We start from the raw sequence: 9,403 nt of genomic DNA, 5'->3' as shown, positions 1-9,403 counted from the left end.
ATTAATATTACTAATAAAAATAATGTTAATAATAATTAATAATAATATTAGTGATATTACTATCAATACTTGTAAGAATATTAATTTTATTGTAAATGATAGTTATGATAATGATTTTAAATAATACTCATAATAATCTTAATAATAATATTTATATTGATAAAAACAATTCTATTATTTTTAAAAAGTTACTATTACTACTAATAGTGGTAATTTGTATTATCTTGATATTTAATATTTATTAAACATACTCATGATAAAAAAATATTAAAGTTATAAAATTAATAATATCATAACTAATAATAATAGATACAATACTCATATTTATGATAATAATAATAATAACAATAATAATAATAATAATAATAATAATAATAATAATAATAATTATTTTGATACTTATAATAATATTTATAATACTAATAACAATAAATGTAATAATAATTGATTAGATGAGTAACTACCTCAATTAAATTGCTAAAAAAAATAATATAAAACGTACTTCAAGTCAGAATCGAACATACGACCCCTTGATATCCCACAAACACACACAGCCATCGATCCAAGTCAGTTTTTCTGAATTTAAACCCCTCTTAATTTTTTTTTAAAACACGTTTCTGTGTTGCACCTTCTTCAACATCAAACCCGTCGACCATAGAATCAAATTAACCAAGGAATCCTCAGCCCTCAAATTACTCGTTCATTATGAGTTATCCAATAAATAAAACAACCATTTAAATTGTTTGAGCTAATAAAAAAAATATAAAAACGAAAATGGTCTGTGCAGACCACGAAGAACATAAATAAACTTAAATGTAAATTTTAATTTTGAAAATATTTTGGGCTAAACTTATAGCATGAAAGAGGTCCAAAATCATCCCTATAAACTTTCTGTTTCGTTAATTGGTCCAGAAATATCACCCAACGATCGAATTTCTTGATAAATCAAACGTTTGACTTTTTTAGAAAATATTTGACTTCAAAAATTAGGATTCAATACATAAAATTGGCAAATGAAACCTTCCAGATAGTTTTAATGTAAGATTTCTAACAAAACTAAATCAACACATTTAAAGATGGAAGTTGAATTCGGGATTTTGGTGTTCTTGGTCAAAACAGTGGTATACGCGTATGTTTTTATGTTTTTCTGTTAAACCCTTTTATAAAGGATTAACTGTAACGTGTAATTGAATAATAAGGTTGAAATAATGGAATAGCTTTCATCAAATTCATGGAATAATTCGTTTATCTATTAGCTAAAAGGGTCGACAGCATCCCTTTCAAGAACAGAAGAAATTAATAAAAAAATAATTCGAATCTGATGGATAACAGAGTTTGATCTTATCTGTGATTCTGATTAGGACACATATAATCAATCAAGTCGAAAAATTACACAGGAGGATAGTGAGTTGTAACTGAATATGTATTATCTCAGGTTTAAGTTTTAAGTATTTAACAGTATTTGTTTATATTTATTTAGATATATTCGGTATTTATATATTCATATGCACGTATATGTATTTATATATATATTACTGCATTATATATATATATATATATATATATATATATATATATATATATATATATATATATATATCTGCTTATTATACCTATTTAGATATAATACAGATTCTAACTAATTCCTAATATATATGTGTTTGTATAATTCAGCACATATATACATAGACATTTCTGTTTTTATTTAACTGTATTTATATTATCTATAATATAATTAACTATTATAATAATAATATTCATGTATTAAAGTTTCTATCTCTTTTATATAGAAAATAATAATACTAATACTACTAATATTAATATTAATATTAGTATTGATAATAACCTTGAAAGTACTCATAATAGTATTAATATAACAATTATGTTTTAAGTTATTATTTATTATTAACTATTTAATATATAATAATCGTATAATATATATAACCTTTATTGAATGTTTAGTATTTATACATTATATATATATATATATATATATATATATATATATATATATATATATATATATATATATATATATATATATATATATGATCATTCATAAAATCATATTTACACAAATATATATATATATATATATATATATATATATATATATATATATATATATATATATATATATATATATATATATATATATATATATATATTCCTTTTAAATAGCAGTTTGATTATTCTATATATTACTTGACATTTTTCGCTCAAGTAATTATATTGCATTTTATTGATTCAAATTATTAGGTATACTTTATATTTATTTTTACAATATATACATATGTACAACAATTGTTCGTGAATCGTCGGGATCAGTCACAGGTTCAAATGATTACATGATTACAGTTTAAATTGTTTTGTGACTCAACCTAACAGACTTTTCTTATCGTGTCAAAAATATTAAACCGTATCGAGAGTTTTATTCAAAATTAGTCGAAATTTTCTGGGTCGTTACATGTCAAGCTCGATAGATCTATCCAAAAGATTCACGTTCACCAGTAGAAACCAGTGATTACAGTTACCAGACTAGGGATATTTTCGTTCAACTCATAATGAATAATTTAAATTTAATTGCCACTTGTGTCTAAACGTAAAACAAAATGCATGTAATTGAGACGACCCATCCTAATCCATAAGGACGAATACAATAACATATGGATACATTGCGAGGTATTTGACCTCTATATGATACAAACATTGCATTCATTTTTAAAAGACAACCTTTCATTACATCGAAAGTTGATAGGTATGCATACCATAGTAAAATGACTCGTGAAATCAAGGGGTTGTTTAAACGAAACAATTTAATGACATGTTTTAGGTATTAAGTTAATGTAAATGCTAAAGTCATTTATTTTAATGACCCGTTTGACTAAGAAACTTGACATTGTTTTTATAAATATATAGAGACATGTATTTTCGCATACATATGTAACGTGATTAATTTCGTAAAAATAATTCATATTTGAATATTAATAGTATAATAATTATAATTTTAATTATTATATTAAAAGTAAATAAATAATAATAATAATAATAATAAAGTTAGCTCAAAGTTGAGTATTTATATTTTTAATAATTGTGATGGCCCCTTCACGTACACTTAACGGCTCCGTCACTTGATCCCACAGCTTGATCGAACTTAAATGAATTTAATAAACAACATTGCATTCTTTTATTCAAAAAGTTTTCCAGAAAGGAAATTTACCAAATATGTAGTTTAAACAAACTCAACATATAAAATAACCAAAGTTGACATAAAACGCTATCAACCAAATATCCACAATTTAATCATTCTAAAGAGAATGCAAGTTCAATGTTTCATAAAATGTTTAACAAAATCTGCCCAAATGCATGCAGACACTCTAACACAGCGGAAGCACCAAACAAATCAAGTACCTGTGAAAACATGCGAGTAAACTGTCAACAAAAATGTTGAGTGAATTATAGATTTAAATAAATGTATAAACTTTAGACCACAAGATTTAAAATGTTAGAAAACATTAAAATATTATTCCATTATCTATGAGTCACCTGGAAACCACTTAACCATTTCCATACCCTTGCCAAACACAATATATACACTGAACAAGTGTATCTTCAAATAAATACGAAGTACTAATACATTCCGATTATAAATTGCTAGCGCGACTAGCTCGAAATGGGGATGTCAAGCTCGATAGATCTATCCATAGGATTCGCGTTCACCAGTAAAAACCAGTGATTACAGTTACCAGACTAGGGAATAATTTCGTTCAACTCATAATGAATAATTTAAATTTAATTGCCACTTGTGTCTAAACGTAAAATAAAATGCATGTAATTGAGACGACCCATCCTAATTCATAAGGACGAATACAATAACATATGGATACATTGCGAGGTATTTGACCTCTATATGATACAAACATTGCATTCATTTTTAAAAGACAACCTTTCATTACATCGAAAGTTGATAGGTATGCATACCATTTCATAATATATCCAAACTATAGATGACTTAATCTGTCATTTACTTAATAATGATCTTTATTACACTTAACGACTTGAATGCAACATCTTTTGAAATATCCATGAATGACTCCAGGTAATATCTTTAAAATGAGCAAATGCACAACGGAAGATTTCTTTCAAACCTGAGAATAAACATGCTTCCAAGTGTCAACCAAAAGGTTGGTGAGTTCATTAGTTTATCGTAATCATTCATTTCCATAATTTTAATAGACCACAAGATTTTCATTTCCATTTTTCATAAACATCTTCTCATATCAGGCATTTCGCAAAAACTGCATAGAGATAAATCATTCATATGGTGAACACCTGGTAATCGACATTAAAAAAATGCGTCTAGAATATCTCCATCATTCCGGGACTCTCATCGGACATGATAAAATCGAAGTACTAAAGCATCTGTAACCCGGATGGGGTTTGTTAGGCCCAATAGATCTATCTTTAGGATTCGCGTCAATTAGGGTTTCTGTTCCCTAATTCTTAGATTACCAGACTAAAAAGGGTGATATTCGATTCGATAATCCAACCATAGAATGTAGTTTCGATTATTTGTGTCTATTTCGTAAAACATTTATAAAAGCAGCGCATGTATTCTCAGTCCCAAAAATATATATTGCAAAAGCATTTAAAAAGGGAGCAAATGAAACTCACAATACTGTATCTCGTAGTAAAAATACATTTGACAACATTGACAAATGCAAGGTTGGCCTCGGATTCATGAACCTATATCAGTTATATATATTAAAACGTATAATTAACATTTAATAATATTCAAACCAGTTTATTTTATATATTATATTATTTATTATAATGTATTTGTTATTTTCAAATGTTACATATATCTATATATGTTACATTTATATTAAAATAGTAAATTAGATAGTTTTATGATATAGGTAATAATCGTATTCTTATATATATATATATATATCTTTTATTTGTTAAAATAATAATTATGATAATACTAAAATAATGATAATAATAATAATAATAATAATAATAATAATAATAATAATAATAATAATAATAATAATAATAATAATAATAATAATAATAATAATAATAATAATAATAATAATAATGAGTAATAAGTAAACTACCTCAAAGAAGTAGCCCTTAAAAAAAATGCTCAAGTCCGGGTTTGAACCCGTGACCTCCCGCTAACCCGATAACATCCTTAACCATTACGCTATGTGTTTCAATTTTGAAATAACACTCAACTTATATTGTTTTTAACCTTTACTTCTGCATCCTTCTTATTCTTTTTCTAAAAAAAAAAATGCCCGATCCCGGGCTTGAACCTAGGACCTCTCGTTCACCCAAGACACACAGTAAACCAGTGAGCTGTTTGATACATCCTAAATCATTTAGCTCATTAAAATCCTTTATCTCGTATAAGTTTGATGCCTTCTTAAAACCCAATTAAGAATTAAGTGGGTTTTTATCTTAGCTCATAGCAGCCCAATCAAATGACATGTCACGGCCCAAGTCCTTTAGCCCAACTACAATTTGGGCCTAAATATAAAAATAGGAACATGTTAACCCAAGTTCCATCAATTAAAGGATTTTAATTGTATGTCTTGCTCGATCACAGTAGCCAGCTATCACTTTAACCCTTTTCTTTCTTCTTTTTTTTTACACGACATTATCATCATTTTATTATTTTAACTCTATCATTACTAATCAATGACTAGAACTTAAATAATGGTCCACTAGGAGTAAAAGTCACGGAGTATATCATTATCTTTAATAACACCATCATAGATATGTTTATAAAATAGGAAGTCTTCACAGTAGCAGAAAGCAACGAAAAAGAAATTCAGTTTTGATGTTTTATTGACGATTGAACAAGAGGTTTAACTTGGTGTCGGTTTGATGATAAAAGGTGGTGGGTTGAGTCTTTAGTTTATATAACAGTAGCAGTAAAATAAAGGTATTCAAGGGTGGTTGTGGTGATGATGTATTAGTGTAGATGGTGACTGTTATGGGTTCGAAGAAACAGAAAGCCTTCGAATGAAAACAGAAATAGTCATGGGTGTTGCAGGTGGCTGTTTATGGGGTAGTTTGCGATGGTGGTTTCATTAAAAATAAATAAAGAAAGTGCAACAGGTTTGTTTTGGTTCGATTGAAAGTAGAAACAGAAACAATTAGACTGCATTAGCAGTGGTTGTGATGGTTTCAAGGTGGTGATAGTTGTAGGGTGATGATGGTGGTTGGTAACCGGTGGTGGTTTAGTGGGTACGGTATACAGGAAAACAGTGACTGCAGCTGTGATCATGCTGCTGTTCGAGCAGTTTAAATGACGTTGGATTGGTGGTTTACGATTGATGTTGCAGGTGATGGAGATGGCGTTCAGTTGAGCCGAAGGTGGTGGAGTGGTATTGTGTTAGTTGATGGAAGGTGAAGGTTGAAGATGGTGATTGTGGTGTGTGAAATGTCCAGTTCATATTGATTATAAACGTTCCATATTAATTGATTTCGTTGCGAGGTTTTGACCTCTATATGAGACGTTTTTCAAAGACTGCATTCATTTTTAAAACAACCATAACCTTTATTTTATCAATAAAGGTTTTAAAATCATTACGTAGATTATCAAATAATGATAATCTAAAATATACTGTTTACACATGACCATTACATAATGGTTTACAATAGAAATATATTACATCGACATATGTTTCTTGACTGCAGTTTTTACACAATATCATACAAACATGGACTCTAAATCTTGTCCTTATTTTAGTATGCAACAACGGAAGCTCTTAGTATTCACCTGAGAATAAAGATGCTTTAAACGTCAAAAAAAATGTTGGTGAGTTATAGGTTTAACCTATGTATATCAAATCGTAACAATAGACCACAAGATTTCATATTTCAATACACATCCCATACATAGAGATAAAAATCATTCATATGGTGAACACCTGGTAACCGACATTAACAAGATGCATATATAAGAATATCCCCATCATTCCGGGACACCCTTCGGATATGATATAAATTTCGAAGTACTAAAGCAATTGGTACTTTGAATGGGGTTTGTTAGGCCCAGTAGATCTATCTTTAGGATTCGTGTCAATTAGGGTGTCTGTTCCCTAATTCTTAGATTACCAGACTTAATAAAAGGGGCATATTCGATTTCAATAATTCAACCATAGAATGTAGTTTCACGTACTTGTGTCTATTTTGTAAATCATTTATAAAACCTGCATGTATTCTCATCCCAAAAATATTAGATTTTAAAAGTGGGATTATAACTCACTTTCACAGATATTTCCTTCCTCAGAAATAAGACTTGGCCACGGATCGATTCACGAACCTATACAAATATGTACATATATATCAAAGTATGATCAAAATATAATTACAACCATTTTTATTATGTTTTAAAGATTTGAGTGTATTAAGTCAGCTGTCCTCGTTACTAACCTACAACTAGTTGTCCACAGTTAGATGTACAGAAATAAATCGATATATATTATCTTGAATCAATCCACGACCCATTGTATACACGTTTCAGGCTAGATCACAACTCAAAGTATATATATTTTTGGAATCAACCTCAACCTTGTATAGCTAACTCCAACATTACTGCATATAGAGTGTCTATGGTTGTTCCAAATAATATATATACATGGGTCGATATGATATGTCAAAACATTTGCATACGTGTCTATGGTATCCCAACATTACATAATATATTAGAATACATGTATAATACAATATAAGTTAGCTAGGATATGATTTGTATAGATTTGTTAAATATTTCCCGTAGCTAAAAAGATCAAAAATATCCAATCTTGTTTTACCCACAACTTCTTCATTTTAAATTAGTTTTGAGTGAATCAAATTGTTATGGTTTCATATTGAACTCTAATTTAAGAATCCAAATAGAAAATGTATAGGTTTATAGTCGGAAATTTAAGTTACATGTCAATTACTAAAGAGGTAGTCATTTCCGTCGAAAGAACGACATCTGGATGACCATTTTGAAAAAACATACTTTCACTTTGAGTTTAACCAAGATTTTTGGATATAGTTTCATGTTCATATGAAAAATCATTTTCCCTGAAGAACAACTTTTAAATCAAAGTTTATCATAGTTTTTAATTATCCAAACCAAAACAGCCCCCGGTTTCACTACGACGGCGTATATCCTATTTTATGGTGTTCATCGTGTTTCCAGGTTTTAAATCATTTGTAACAACCCAACCCGTTAACCAACCAAAAACACGGAATAAAATTTTTTTTTTTAACTGGACAGAAGGGTGCGCGGCGCGCACCACTGCCTGTGCGCGGCGCGCACAAGGCCTGTGACAGTTCTGATCAAAATGTCCATTTTTCGCGAAAAGATCTTAGACTTCCCGACACTTTTAGACCAAACGCTTTTCACATCAATTTATATTAGTTAAAACTAACACGTTCCAATAATAAAATGAGTTTTACGAGACTGGGCACACATCGGCCGTTTTACGACTTTCATACAAAATACAAGTTTTGACCACATGATTTTTAACACAAAATAAAGACCGAGCATGGCGATTGGGGATACGCTACCCAATCCTAATCAATCCAAAAGCAAGATCTTCTAAAGCAACTATGCAAGTCCTCTAATTCTCGCGCTTACCCGAGCCACCATCCGCATGCAATCTATAAAAAGAGTCAACAACGAGAGGGTAAGCTAGCGCTTAGTGAATGATAATATACTACATACATATATATGCATAAAATGGACACGCCACGAAATAACAAATACCGCATACCGAAGCATCCATATATAAGGCACTACATTAAGCATACCGTACGATCTCTAAGCAACGAGCTAAAGATACAACAACAATTATAAGTTCACCAACGACGATGTTAACAACGCCAAGAAGCTACACCCGGAGGGTTAGCTACACTACAACAATACATTAATATATAACAATATAAACGAACAAGGTTAACACCTTAACCCAATACCGAGAACCAAATACCACAATGAAGATTGGCCAAACTACACGAGCCTTAGTAATCCGAAACCACACGAGATTACTATCTTCACAACATCGAGGTTGGCCGAACTACACGAGCCTTAGTAATCCGAAACCACATGAGATTACTACCTCAATAAGATGACCGAACTACACGAGTCACCATGAATCCGAACTACACGAGATTCATTTTGATAAGATGACCGAACTACACGCGTCATCGTGAATCCGAACTACACGCGATTCACTTCTCCAACTCAAAACCCTTTGCCATTGGGGTTATATCATCCACATCACAACCACGTGTGATAGTGTACACACAAAACGTGTACCTCGCCAAAGGTGGTCAACCAAAACGCACAACCGTGCCAATTGGATCTAAACGCAAGTCCATCAAATCCACC

The sequence above is a fragment of the Rutidosis leptorrhynchoides genome, chromosome 2 (assembly GCF_046630445.1).
Source record: "Rutidosis leptorrhynchoides isolate AG116_Rl617_1_P2 chromosome 2, CSIRO_AGI_Rlap_v1, whole genome shotgun sequence".
Taxonomy (NCBI): domain Eukaryota; kingdom Viridiplantae; phylum Streptophyta; class Magnoliopsida; order Asterales; family Asteraceae; genus Rutidosis; species Rutidosis leptorrhynchoides.
Note: the sequence above shows the minus strand (reverse complement) of the source record.